The sequence below is a fragment of the Bos taurus genome, chromosome 21 (assembly GCF_002263795.3).
Source record: "Bos taurus isolate L1 Dominette 01449 registration number 42190680 breed Hereford chromosome 21, ARS-UCD2.0, whole genome shotgun sequence".
NCBI lineage: Eukaryota > Metazoa > Chordata > Mammalia > Artiodactyla > Bovidae > Bos > Bos taurus.
The window spans coordinates 29829210-29843088 of NC_037348.1; the positions used below are offsets into that span (position 1 = coordinate 29829210).

General features: G+C 48.9%; 1 protein-coding gene across 1 annotated transcript in view; it reads left to right on the plus strand.

The window, feature by feature from the left end:
* Nucleotides 1–725: 725 nt before the first annotated feature.
* The window catches only part of OTUD7A (OTU deubiquitinase 7A), a 404670-nt gene continuing 391516 nt past the window's right edge, over nt 726–13879 (plus strand). The window contains exon 1 of the mRNA XM_005221993.5: nt 726–813. The gene's annotated coding sequence lies outside the window, so the exon portion shown is untranslated. The remainder of the gene's footprint in view (nt 814–13879) is intronic.

Consider the following 13879-nt stretch of genomic DNA (forward strand, 5'->3'; position numbering starts at 1 on the left):
CCCGCCTTGGCATCAGAGAAAGGAACAGTTCCAAGTCGTGGTGTGAAAATACTTTTAAGAGGAAGGTAAGAAAGGGAGAAAAGTCAGAATATCGGTTTAAAAAGCTAAGGGAGCAACTTCAGATGAGATGTGATGCACTGGCCCCAAAGCAGGGCTTGGCAGAAGAGCCGAGACAGGATGGATGGGAGAAAGTTTGAGATCCTGAAAAAGAAAGTGTGAGCAGAAAGCAAGAAAAGATAAAGGTGGGCGCAAACAGTGTGAGGCAGGCAGACGGGCAAAGGCAGGTTATTTCAGCAGTGTCTTTTGCAGTTTCTGAGGCAGGTACCAAGGGGCACCTGGAAGAGCGAGCGCAGGCGCCTGGGAAGGCGGGCGTCTGAACGCCCGCGAGGGGTGTCCGGTGTTCTCCCCAGAGACCGGGTCTAGCCGCGGGTGGCGGCTGCGAGCACGCGCTCTCGGAGCCGGCCGGCGGGGCGGGGGCGGGGCGGAGGTGGGGCGCGCGCACGTCCACGCGGGGCGAAGGAGAGGCGAGGCAGAGGCCGGTGACGTCAGGGGGCGCGCGCGGCCGCGGGCGGAGCGGAGAGGCGGGCACAGCGCGCGGCCGCGGGCGGAGCGGAGGGGCGCGAGGGGCGGAGCAGAGCGCGGGAGGAGGCGGGGGAGGAGAGGCCCCCGGACAGCGAGCGGCAGCTGGGTAGGGGGCCGCGGAGCCGGAGCGCGAGAAACAGCTGATCCGGTTTTCCTTAAAGCCAGAGAAAATGGAAGTCGGGTAGCAGCTACTGCGGCGCTGCGGGCTGACTGAGCGGAGCGGCGCGGCAGGTGAGACGGCGCTGGCCGCGGTGCTGCCGGCGGCAGTGGGGCCGGGGCAGCGGGCCCGGCAGGTGCGCTATCCGTCCCAGTGCTGCGTTGGGTGCCTCCGCAGCTTCGTGACGGAGCAGGTGGGCGCAGAGGCCGGGCGGCCCCGGGTCTGGGGCGCGGGGGTCGCGGGCACAGCGCGGGGCTCGCCGGCGCGTCTGCATTGCGGGCTCGGCTCTGGACCCCGCGGGCGCCTCGGCCACCGGCCCTATCCCGACGCGGCGCGCGTCTCCGGGCAGGGTGCGGCGCTCCCGCTGGGTCGCGGACGGTGTCTCCTTCGGGCCCCGGAGCCGTCTGCACTGGAACGTGATGACGGGCTCGGGGACACCGGCTCCTCGGTCCGTTGGGCGCACTGGGGTCCCGGGGCGCCGGAGGACTCCCAGGCACGGCCCGGCAGCATCGCGTGAGGCCGCCGGCCGGGTGCCCGGGCCGTGGCTGCGTGGGCCACCGCGGCCCGGTGCGCCGCTCGCTCGTTCCTCTGGGTCTGGCTGGACAGTGGGCGAGCGGCTAATGCAATTTGGCTGTGAACCTGGAGGCCTTCCCTGGCATCTTTTCACTGGAGGGGGTAAAATCGCATTTGCTGTGCTTTAAGTGCTCCTTTAAATTCGGGAGATGTCAGTGATGTCATCATTAACAAAAACTTTCCTTCATTGGACACAACCGCCCAAGTGCACCCTCCTCCAGTGAAGCTATTGCAGCCCTTTGAGAATCTTTGCTACAAAATAGATTTGTCTTTGCTCTGTGAACTCACCAACCTTACACAGGTGAAAACGGTTTTTGTTTTTATTTCTTGGCTTGAGAATGAGTAGATTCAAGAGAGGCTGAAGGGAAACTTGTTAGATCCTCACAGATCCGGGAATCACTCCATCCATATCACAAGCATCCAGGGGAAAGTCACGCATGACACTTCAGTGGCTATTACCCGGCTTTATCTTTATAACTGAAAGTGAGCTATAAGATGAGAAAAATTAAAAGACATTGTATTTGAGGTGGCAGATGATGTGTTCAGAAAAGGTAGACAGTGTGGCCTATATCTTCACAGGCCCTGATTGCTTCAGGAAAATCTGCTGGTCTTCTAGCTCTCCATCACCACCTCCTCCAGGACTCCCCACCATGATGGGCCTGGGAGCAGTCTGCTCTGGAGAAAGGGGTGACAGCTTCTCTGGGGCCCTCCCTGCCTTTCCTGTAGCAGCTGTGTGGCCCACCAGCCTCCAGGGCTAGTTTAACACCTGAAGAGAGTTGAGAGAGTGCAGAGGCTGGGACTTAACCTGCATGGCACACAAAGTTCTGGGGAAATTTCTCCCCATAAATGGGAGCAGAGTGCCAGCATTATTGTGTGTGTAAGTGTTCCATTAGTATGGACTGTGATGGGAACAGAAGTAAGCAAGTTCCCAAGACAGTCTGCACTTCTACTGAAGCCTAGCATATTGAAAGGATATTCAGTGAGGGACAAAAATATTGACATTTGTGTATTTAATAATTAATGACTTCCTAATTGGTGCAAAGAAGCATACCTTAAATTATTAGTGTGATCATATTGGGTCTGTAAAGAATTTAATACCACAGGCCATGCAAAAGTTTGAGTCCGGTCAGGAGGGTAAGCTTTCAAAAACCTTGGATTGGTGGGAAGAAAACCGGAAGTAGAGCATCACCTTAGGCTTGGCATTCAGGGTGGCAGTGGATGGAAACCATTGCATTACAGAGTCTTGCCTCATGTGGGTCTCAGCCTGGGTCCTGTGTGAGGCCCCTAGCCCTGGGAAAGGCTAGCTTTCCCCTTTTCTGCGGGAAAGCTGAATTGTCTGTTCTCCCCTGTGGAGAAGGAGAGTGGCATGTCCGTCTGAAGCAGCCACGTGCGCATGGCCTGTCACAGCCTAAAGGTGCCAGATTTATTCACAGTGGCAAGGCTGCCTGAGACAGGAAGCCTTATAGCAGAACTGACTTTAAATATACATCTTTTCAGCAACTTTGCCCCCACTGCATACGGTTATTTTAGAAATCGACCTTCTAAGTCATTGCTGAGATTTTTTTCTATAATTGAAGTAGCCTCAAGTGTGTGAAAATTGGCTTTTAAGTCTCTGAGCTATGAACTCTTTAGAAATTGAGTTTGTGAAACCACTCTGGCCACATATCCTTTTTTTTTCCCCCACCTGTAGACCTGTGAAAGTATTCATTGTAATTTTTTTTTTTTTTTTAATTTAACTCACTGTAGTACTTTTGATAATACAAAGCAAGTGTTTTCACTAAATGTTGAGATATTAGCCACTGGTTTCCTAAAACATTTCAAAATCCCTCACTTTAAAGCCTTTTCATGCCCCTTTCATACTTAGAGTATCACATCCGATTCTAAAAAGCCAAGATTGCCTTGGCTTTTCTTCTTGTTTCCTTTGGATGTTAAGGTCATTTAATTCTTGTCTTAGGCCCAAAAGATAAAGGCTGAGTCAGCTCCCGAGGGGCCAGCAGGGGGCGTGCTAAATGCATCTTGGCAGGCCTTTACCTGAGCCACCTTGAAAAGTATGGAGGATCCCCAAACTAGGGGTGCATACCTGTGAGCCCCACATCTCTGTGTGCCTATCGCCCAAGGGATGGACACTGAAGGAAGGATATGCTTTAAATAGCCAGAGGTTGCGGCTTCTAGAATGGGTCTCCCTCCATGGGGCAGCTTTAATGGCTCCATGTCTTTGGAGAGTGATGGTTGGTCCCAGTCAGAAGATTCAGTGCCTCCTCAGACAGCAGAAGGGAGAGTGTTGGCTTGGAGAGGAGCGACTTGGCCTCACAGAAATCCCTGCCTATATCTTGGTCCTGGAGAGGGCATGATGGTGCCAACCAGGACAGCCAGTGGATGTGTCTCCCATCCCCCAACAATATTTTCTCTTGGGTTTGACAACTATTGACTTAAACCCCAGGACTCTGTGTCAGTAGCACCTCTCAGGGGGTTTATTTGCTGGCCTTGCCAACATTATTGGCTCAGGGTTTCTCAGATGAAGAAAAGCAAATGTTTAATCCCTGTATGTGTTTTTACCTGAAGAAAATGAAAATGGGAGAAAAGAAGCAACTGTGCTTTTCACTTTAGTGTGCTTAATCTGATTTTAAGTGTGTGCCATGTTATTCATCAGAAAGTTCCTGGTGAGTCTGGAGAGCTGAGCTCCTGCCGGGAGGGTCATCTTGCCAAGCTGGGAGGGTTGTGTCTCAAAGCTTGGATGATCATCAGTGTTTCTAGTTATATGGTGACTTCCTCAAGTTCCTTGTAGAGCCCACATGCTGAAGGGAGAGATAATACCTTGAAGGGAATAGATCTTTTACTGGACACCTATCCAAATGCTATGACTGGATAATTCTTTATACTTCTTATTCTGTCAAAATGCTTTGTAGAATTGAACTGTTGATTTTAGAGAGGTAAAAGGAAAAAGTTTTCCAGCTTTGTGCTTCTCTTGGAGCATTTTAAATGGCTATAGGGGAAGTGCCACTCAATTAAAGACAGGTGGCACCTGATCCTTTTGGAAGCTGTCCATCCCTGAGGATGACCACAGGATATCCTACGCAAGAGGGAATCCTGAGATCCACAGGCTTTTAAAAGGAAGCAAAACATGCTGGTTCCTTTTTATGGTATATCTAATTTGAAAATATTTTACCCTTGGAAACTTGGAAGCAGAGTTTCATTTGCCCTTGATAGACTGCTGCATCCCCCGAGCAGTCTGTGTGTCTGACCAAGAAGAAGATGACTTTAACACAGATGTGACAGAGCCAGTCAGGGAGAAGCTGCCCTCTCGTTTTGGGGATGAAGCTCCTTGCCATTCATAGTAACAGAATGAGTACATGGGTTGAAAACAAGTCATTAAAATTCTGAAAATGAGAGGTTGATGCTGCCATTTTTACCTACCCATGTTTTGGAGGTGTGTTTAGCTGGCTGGTTTACACATGGTATTTCTTTTGGAGCTGGGGGTGTGTGGGCTGTGGTCAAGGCAGGGATTAGGAGAGAGTAGACCTTACTTTTCCTTCTGCATTAGCCACAACCCACCACCCTGAATGAGGCATGGCCCTGTCATGCTCTGCTGCTGCTGTTGCTGCTGCTGCTAAGTCGCTTCAGTCGTGTCCGACTCTGTGTGATCCCATAGACAGCAGCCCACCAGGCTCCCCTGTCCCTGGGATTCTCCAGGCAAGAATACTGGAGTGGGTTGCCATTTCCTTCTCCAATGCATGAAAGTGAAAAGTGAAAGTGAAGTCGCTCAGTCGTGCCCGACTCTTAGCAACCCCATGGACTGCAGCCTATGAGGCTCCTCCGTCCATGGGATTTTCCAGGCAAGAGTACTGGAGTGGGGTGCCATTGCCTTCTCCGTGTCATGCTCTAGGCCACTCGTGAGAAAAGGAGAAAGTTAACCTCCATGTCTCCAAGGCCTTATCTAGTGAAGCTGCAGGATTCCACAAACCCCTAGTGCTTGCTATTAGATTTCTTCTGTCCACCATCTGACATTCTTAGAAGTCAAATGTACATTCATGCCAATGCAAGTTCTAAATACATGTCTCTTGCAGTTAGGGATAAAATAAACTCATTTTCTGGGTTTGAAGGATCTCACCTTTCTCCTTGCAAGGAAATATTTGTTTGAGCTTAGTTTATCCTTCCATAGTTTTCCTTATAAATGTGATGGATATTTGATGTCTGAGTGAATATGCATGCATAAAATGCAGTATAAGTTTTACAAAATACAAAGGCATACCTCTGAAATTCTTTTTCTTTTCTGCTCAGTGTTTCATTCAATTGTTTTATTAAATCAGCAGTTTCTCACGATGCTAGGGATGGGTGTGAATGGACCACTCACCCTCCTTGAGATTCAGTCTCTCAGTTGCTGAGATGAGTGTAGGAGCAGATGTCCTGGTGTTGCCCCTGCCAACTTGAGCCTTGCTACTGCTGTGAAGGCCCCCCAATTCTGCTGCCCCTGAGGCTGACACACCCATGGTTTACTCAGATCATCTCTCTGGTTCCATATTAGAAGTTGCCTATGATGTGGGGCTCCTCAGATATTAGAGTATGCTCAGGGCTGGCCTGGCAGGACTGTGGAAGAGACCCCACGATGGACCACATCCTGGGATGTGATGTGCCTCCTTCCAAGAAGGCCACCCTAACCCCCAAGACTGAGTCAGTATCCTTTTATCTTGGGGGTCCAAAGACCATGGTTCCAATCCATTTCCCCACACTTCTTGTAATGATGATTTGAAGCTTTGGGAATATGTATATTATCAAAATATGAGGCAACATATTTGCATGTGTAATTTTTCATGCATTAAAAGGAATTGTCCAGCATCCAATATATATATTGTTCACTTTTTCTTTTTATTTATTAATTGAAATATATTAATTTACAATGTTAATTACTGCTGTACAGCAAAGTGATTCAATTATATATATATATACACACACACATATACTTATGTATATACACATTCTTTTTTATATTCTTTTTCCATTATGGTTTATCATAGGATATTTAATATATCTGCTATTATAATAGGACCTTATTGTTTATCCAGTCTAAATATAATGGTTTGCATCTGTTAACTTCTGCCTCCCAACTCATTCATCACCCAACCCCCTTCTGCTTGGCAACCATTAGTCTGTTCTCTATTTCTGTGATTCTATTTCTGTTTCATAGATAGGTTCATTTGTATCATATCTTAGATTCCATGTATAAGTGATATCATATGGTATTTGTCTTTGTCTTTCTGACTTACTTTACTTAGTATGATAATCTCTAGTTGCACGCTTTTTCTTCTTAAAATGGAGTATGTTTTGCCAGTCTTTTAAATAATATCATGCTATCTCTTGAAAAGAATCATCCCTGAGTAGATAAGAAGATGGTTGAGTTGCTAGCTGACTTGGACAATGTGACAGGCTGTGTGACCTTGGGCACAGTCCCAAGTGGCCCCCCAAGAGGAGAATCTCTTCTCTGGTTTTGTGTAGGTTTGGGGGGAGAATCAGATGAGAGAGTGTGCAGTGAGTCCTTCAATTCTAAAGAGATCATTCCAGTAAAAGGACGTGGGAAGCAGTGTGCCCATCTCATTTACCACGAGCCCATTGCTCTCCCTTGCCAGTGTTGTCTGTTGATGGATTTACAGCTTACACTTGTAACTCAAGGCCTAGCTTCAGTGAACTTGCTTTTAACTTTTTTTGCAGAGGAAGCAGGAGGCATGGGTAAGAAGAATGGAGGACCTTCTTTGGCTTAGTGATTCTTATTGTTTATCTGGAATTGTCAGCCAGTTCTGTTAAAATAGGCTAAAGGAAGTTCCTCCAAGTCAGGTAGACTACAGACCCCCTGAGAGTTGGGCTGCATCTCCTACCTCTAGCAGGCCCCTCGGTCTCATCAGATGGGTTGTTACAGAACACACTTTCTTACTCTTGGAGTTGATGGAAGAATTAGTCCTTTACATGGACAACTCGTGGGTGGAAAGAGAAGAAGGAGAAAAGCATTCCAGAGATGGGGTCCTGCTAGTCCCAGGGACAGGGAAGCCTGGTGGGCTGCCATCTATGGGGTCACACAAAGTCGGACACAACTGAAGCGACTTAGCAACAGCAGCAGCAGTCCCATGTCTGTGAAGGGCAGTGACCGTGGCCTGAGGCCCCACCAGCATGGGTGGTCTTGGCATTTACCCTTGGGGGAAGTGTGTGGCTAAGCTCTGTGTCTACACTGCTCTCCTCACCCTGAAAGAGCCCCTTGGCAGGGCCGGCTGCTGTTCTTGGAGCACGTCTCTGGCCTCTGAGACCAAGGGGCATCCTCTCATCATTGGTGTTGAATGTGGTGCAGGGCAGAGAAGTCTCTGTGGCTTCTGAGGGACAACACAGGCCCCTGTGGGAGGAAGTGGCTTTTTTGCAAGCCCTGTCACTTGCTGCTGCTGTGCTGCTGCTAAGTCGCTTTAGTCGTGTCCGACTCTGTGTGACCCCATGGACAGCAGCCCACCGGGCTCCCCCATCCCTGGGATTCTCCAGGCAAGAACACTGGAGTGGGGTGCCATTGCCTTCTCCGTGTCACTTGCTAGGTCACGTGAAAGCTGCATGGCTGTTTCGCTTGGCACTGTAGCTGCATAATTATTGGTAGGCGAATTGAAAGGCCACACTGGATCTCTTGGGAGCCTGTGGCCTGGACTTGTAGGAATGGGTTGCACTTCATGTCCACGTCTCTTGATTATTTCGTTTGTAAAATCTGTCTGGTCTGAGGTGCCGACTGTGAACTAGGCCCTCAGGGCCCCCTGGTTCAAAGTGGCCAGCAGACTCTGGCTTGTCAGGCCTGGCATGTGTGGGCAACCTCCTTCTCCCCTGGGTCATCTGCCCACACTGCCCATGACTGACAGCATTTCCTATGGTTTCTTCCACCCAACTCCACTTATCCCATGAATAGTCTGGAGAGCCTTGTGTTCAGAAAGACTTTGTCACATAGGGTACGTAAGGCTTCTGGGTTTTGGGAGGGGTGATACAGGCAAGAAATTCCACTGCTTCAAGTTAGAGGTTTGTTAGAAGACTCTGTGCTGCTGCATTTAAATTAGGAGATACTGTGGAGGTTGCAAACACCACAGTAAAGCAAAACACATGAAGTCTTTTGGTTCCCAGTGCATATAAAAGTTACATTTACACCACCGTCCTATCATCTATTAAGTGTACAATAGCATTATGTCTAAATATATCTCTCTATATGTACACCCCTTAGTTTAAAAATACTCTATGGCTAAAAAAATGCAAGCTACCATTTGACAATACAGGGTTGCCATAAACCTTTAGTTTGTTAAAAACAAAAATGCAGTATCTATGAAGTGCAGTCAAGCGAAGCCCTGAAAGGAGGTCTGCCTGTAGTAGGCTGTGGGGTGACTGGAGGACCAGGTGGGAAACGTGGCCATGGAGGAGAGTCTGTGTGTGGGCCCTGCAGGTCAAGGCGGGGCCTGCTGGGGAGACTCCCAGCCTCTGGACCAGGCCCCCACCTTGGGCATCTCTCTAGTCCTCTGTTTCACAGGTGAGGTGGAGACAGGTAGCTGTTTGACCTCTGATACCTTATTCAAGTCCATATTCTGTGCCCAGTAAGCCCCTTCTTCTCTCCTAGTGCTGACTAATCAGGGGAAAGAAAGGCCCACTCACTGTTGCGAGAGAACAGCTAGGGAAAATTAGGCGTCTTTTGAGAATGTTTGTATCCGTTTCTCTTGCTGAGGAGAATACAGAGCATTTGAAGAAGGATTTATAGTTAGAAATGGGCTGTGTGGTCAGCATCCCTCCTTCTGACTGTGAGGCTCCAAGGAGAAGGCTGTGCCCCAGCCTGTTCAGAACAGGCTCTCCATGCATGTTTATGAAATGCATTCACTAGTCCTGTGGGAATTAAACTTAGAAATTTAATTATTCTTTCTAGAATTGTTTAGCTCCCATGAGTTCAAAAGTGTTAGGGTTGAGAATGAGGCTCATGTCAAATTTGACACATTTTCCAACTTGAGCCCCCCAGTTTGGCAGTGAGCAAAGAAAAAACAAACAGCAAGTTATTTACCGACTCACCATGCTGTGGCACACTGCAGAGTGCCATTCTCTGGGGAGGTATAGTTCTGTCTTTTCCATATATGTGTCACAGACACTGTATGCGGTCTCAGGGAATATTAGCTACATCTATTTGATAAGGAAAATAACTGCATTCCTGATTTCTTTTAAAATTGGAATATAATTGCCTTACAATATTGTGTTAGTTTGCACTCCAGATTTTGAAAAATCCTCCTCCCCACCTCCTTTTACCTGTCTGGGGTGCGGAGGGCCTTAAAGCAGCAGTCCGCATCATCCATGTGGCTCAGCCTGGGGAGTGGGTGGGACCCCAAACTTAGTACTTCCTCTGGGACTCCCTCCACATACTGACAAATGTTCTGCCCTCTCTGGCCCCCTGAGCAGCACTGCCCTCTTGCTCCTTGCCATACCTCTCTCCTAGGCTTGTCTCCCTGCTCTGGAGAGCCTCCAGGGGGCTGCTGGTGCCCCCAAACCTCGCCCCTGAGCAAGATTCCTTACTACCCACCTCCCTTTTATTTCAGTTTGCCAAGAGGATAAGATCTACCCAACTTCCCGTAACAGAACTATGACACCATAATGGACAAGTCTGTCCCCATGATATTGAGTGGGAAAATGATGCTTTCTGGATAAAGTATGCTAGGATTTTTTTTTTCTTTTAAGTAATTGATAAGACTTCTCTGTCACTATCCTCTCTTGGTGTTCTCTTGCCTGCAAAAGTTGTCCAGAAAGGAACCACTGTACTCATGATGATAAAGTGGAGGTTCATGATTCAACACTGTAGCCTTAGTGTGAAACAGCCCTTAATGAGGCTGGAAGGTTGATGGTCCCTCCCCTCCCTTCCCACACCCTGAGTGAGGCCAGGTGTGGGGCCCTAAGGATGGGCATTGCTGAGAACAGGCTTGTGATCAAGTAGTAACCCCTGCAGTAAGATGATGCCCAGGGCACTAGAAAGTCTAGTGTTTGAGAGTATGTCTGGTGGCTCACACGGTAAAGAAGCCACCTACAATGCTGGAGACCTGGGTTCAATCCCTGGGTCGGGAAGATCCCCTGGAGAAGGGAACAGCTATCCACTCCAGTATTCTGGCCTGTAGAATTCCATGGACAAAGGAGCCTGGCAGGCTACAATCCATGGGGTCACAAAGAATTGGACATGACTGAGCTACTTTGACTTCCCTTTCACTTGGAGCAATCTGGAGACCAGACCCCTCCCCCCCCAGCCCCCAAATGTACATTCTTCCCTTAAACTAACCCTAACAGAGAGGAGGAGAAGCAGAGACATTTTCCAATCAGGAGAGGGTATTGGCCATCCACTCCCCGTCGTGATGAAACAACCTGTCTAAATGCATAGAGCTGCCAAGCCTGCAGCAGGGAGGATTGGGTTCCTTGTGTTCCTCCCACCAGTTCCTTGTGTTGCCCAAGAGATGGGCAGTGACGTTTTGTCCTGGGTTTCTGGTGGCATCTGTGGACCAGTGGGCAAAGGCATGAGAAAGCACCTTCGACATAGACATCTGGATGTGCCAACAGCAGACTTCCTCTAAGGGTCCTGGGTGCTGGCCTGGGCTGAGCATGCGTGACACAAGGGAAAACAGGGCACTGCGTGATCACTGGGCAGCTGTCAGGCTGGAGGGGAGGTCATACCTGAGGCATCCTGTCAGCGGAGCTCAGCCAGGCGGGAGCCATGCTTCCTCCATGGTAGACGGGTGGGGTGGGGGCCTCTGGGGCCCAAGCACATTTTCAAGAGAGGCAGAGCTCTTCACAAGTCCAGGTTGGGTTTCTTCATCTAGACATGAGAGTGTACTTTATAAATTGTTTAAGACTGTGGCTCATACAGTAAAGAATCTGCCTGCAATACAGGAGATCTAAGTTCAGTCCCTGGGTTGGGAAGGTCCCTTGGATAAGGGAATGGCAACTCACTTCTTGACTGGAAAGTTCCATGGACAGAAGAGCCTGGTGGGCTACAGTCCATGGTGTTAAAAAGAGTCGGACACAACTGAGCGACTAACACTTAATGCACTTACACAAATGTAAGAAACTGTTTTGAGGGTTTTTTTTTTTTTTTTAACATTGTTATTATTGTTACTTTTCAGAAGCAGAAATAAAAACCTGAAATGTAGAAATAGCCTAAGTCATTTGGAGACACGTAAAATTTTGCGTGAAGGTGTTAGGTGGCTCCTAGTGATTCACAGAGGAGAATGGCCCCCAGGCATCTGCTGCAGGCCCAGCAGGCTAGAGCTAGACCCAAGGCTGCACGCAGGCAGAGCTCAGCTGCGGTCAGGCTGTGGGACTTTTCTGTGGGACCCAGCAGGCATGAGGCTGCATGCCCATTCCCTGGTGCTGTGCCACATCCTCCCCAGGAGTTGTGTTTGCCCCAGTTCCCTGCATGTTTCTGAGTACTTGACTCTGGCTAGCCGGTGAGTGTCTGCTGGATGGACCCCCATGCTCAGGGCACTGAGTGGAGTGGATCCAGATCAGATCCCTGCTTGGACCACCCTATGGTTCTATACTTGCTCTGTCCAGCCACTCCCATGGGGTCCTCTGTCCCCAACATACTCTGCTTTTCAGAGAGTCCACAGAGGAGGTTGTGGGTACCCAAGTGACTGCAGAGGTTGTGGGTACCCAAGTGACACTCAGAGCCTCTGAGTGTCCAGGCCAGTGGGGGTGGGACACTGCCATCCCTGGGTCCCCTGTGGGCAGGGATGTAGGAGAGGCTGTGCTTTGGGGTCAGGCACACTGGGTTCCATTTCCATGGTGCTGTCTCCTACTGTGAGTCCCTGGCTGGCACAGGTTGTCTCCTAGCCTCCGCATCCTGGCAGGTGACAGCAGACCCAGGGGTATCCGTCAGCTCTCTGCAGCTTCTCTCCAAGCTCCTCTCTATTCAGGATGGAGTCCTAGGCATTTGTTCCCTTCCAGCAGAGTTGGGAAGAGACCTATCCCATCGCTGGGGGCCCTGGTGACCTTGGGGAGGGGTCTCATTACTCTGAGTTCCCATTTCCACATCTGGAAAAAGGGGATGCCCAGGTACCTTGCTGGGTTTTTGTGAGGACCACAGAGGCTGGTGGACAGGTGCTTGTGTCAAGATCAGAGAGAGATCACCCCGGAAACAGAAGGGAGAAGCGACCCTCTGGGAGCCCCAGAGTGAGTCCCACAAGTACCGTCTTCCTGAGTTGGTGGAATGCTCCAGGACACAGAACAACCTGGAGTAGGATAGGGCGGTCTAGACCCTTTGGACCTTCATAGGAATTCACTTTGCATTTTCCTTTTCAGGCAACAAACTGGAGGATCCTTCAAACCTTTGTCCAGTGTGCATCATCGACATTCATTTTTCAATGGATTATTAATAATTTAGTTGACATCCGGGGAAACCTATTTTACTGCACTTGGCTCTTGGTGTTTTTAGCATAAACCATTTGTTTTGGAGAAACTGTTTGTAAAACGCATCCATACAAAATACTGAAATCTAGAAAACAAAACTAATACAGATCTTGCCACATCCTGTCCCCAGCCCTACAGAAAGGTGGGAGAACAAGTATTACTCCATGGAAATAGAAAGCATACTAGTTTTTACCCTTTCTCCTTTGCTCATTCAATTTGGTTGAAAAATGAGAAGGCCATTATTTACACAGGCTAACAGAATTCAAACAAAACAAGAGTATGTAGTAAAATGTGAGTCACTTTCTTATGCCAGGCCCAATCCCTCTCTCAACAGGCACTGTTAATTGCTCCTGGGTATCTTTCTGAAAAAATTCTGTGGATGCTCAAGTATGTATTTTTTTTTTCATATTTAAACACATGGGAGCATACAGTGTCCATTTTCCTCTGGTTTCCCTTTTTCTCACTTAATCATGTTGGAGATTATTACATTTTTAGTCTTTCGGTCTATATAAAATGTACTCATCTAAATTTAATTTAATAATGACAGATTTGCTGAATTTAAGCTCAGTGTCTTCTATCTTGGAGTTCCCAGCATGTCCCTTCCTGGGCTGGTGGGCCAGCCTGTAGTAAGTGCATAGTCCCAGAGTACGCAGCGGCCGGCCCATCACAGGGCTTCTCCCTTCTGTTTCCGGGGTGATCTCTCTCTGATCTTGACACCAGCACCTGTCCACCAGCCTCTGTGGTCCTCACAACAACCCAGCGAGGTACCTGGGCTGGCCCTTGAGCAGGAAGGAGTGCCCCTCTATCCACGCCCTGCCATGTGGGTTAGGCGGGTACTCAGAAAGAAGAATTAATTAGGGAGAAGCTGTAGTTTCCATTCAGCCCCTGTAAAGTTAGGGGGAAACTCTGAAATGTGTTTGCCAGCTGCCATGAGTGGTATCAGCTTAGTTCTGCTCTGAAAGCTGACTGAAGTGTGTGCCCCGCTTCTCTCCTCACCCTCCCGTGCCTCCTGTCTCGTTATTTATGTTTCCATTCCGTCCACGGTCTAGACACATACTGTTTGCCCTCTCATGGGTAACCTCAGCTTCCAGTTACCTGGTCTTTGTGCTGTGTTTAGATGGATTCCAGGATCACACAGTACTG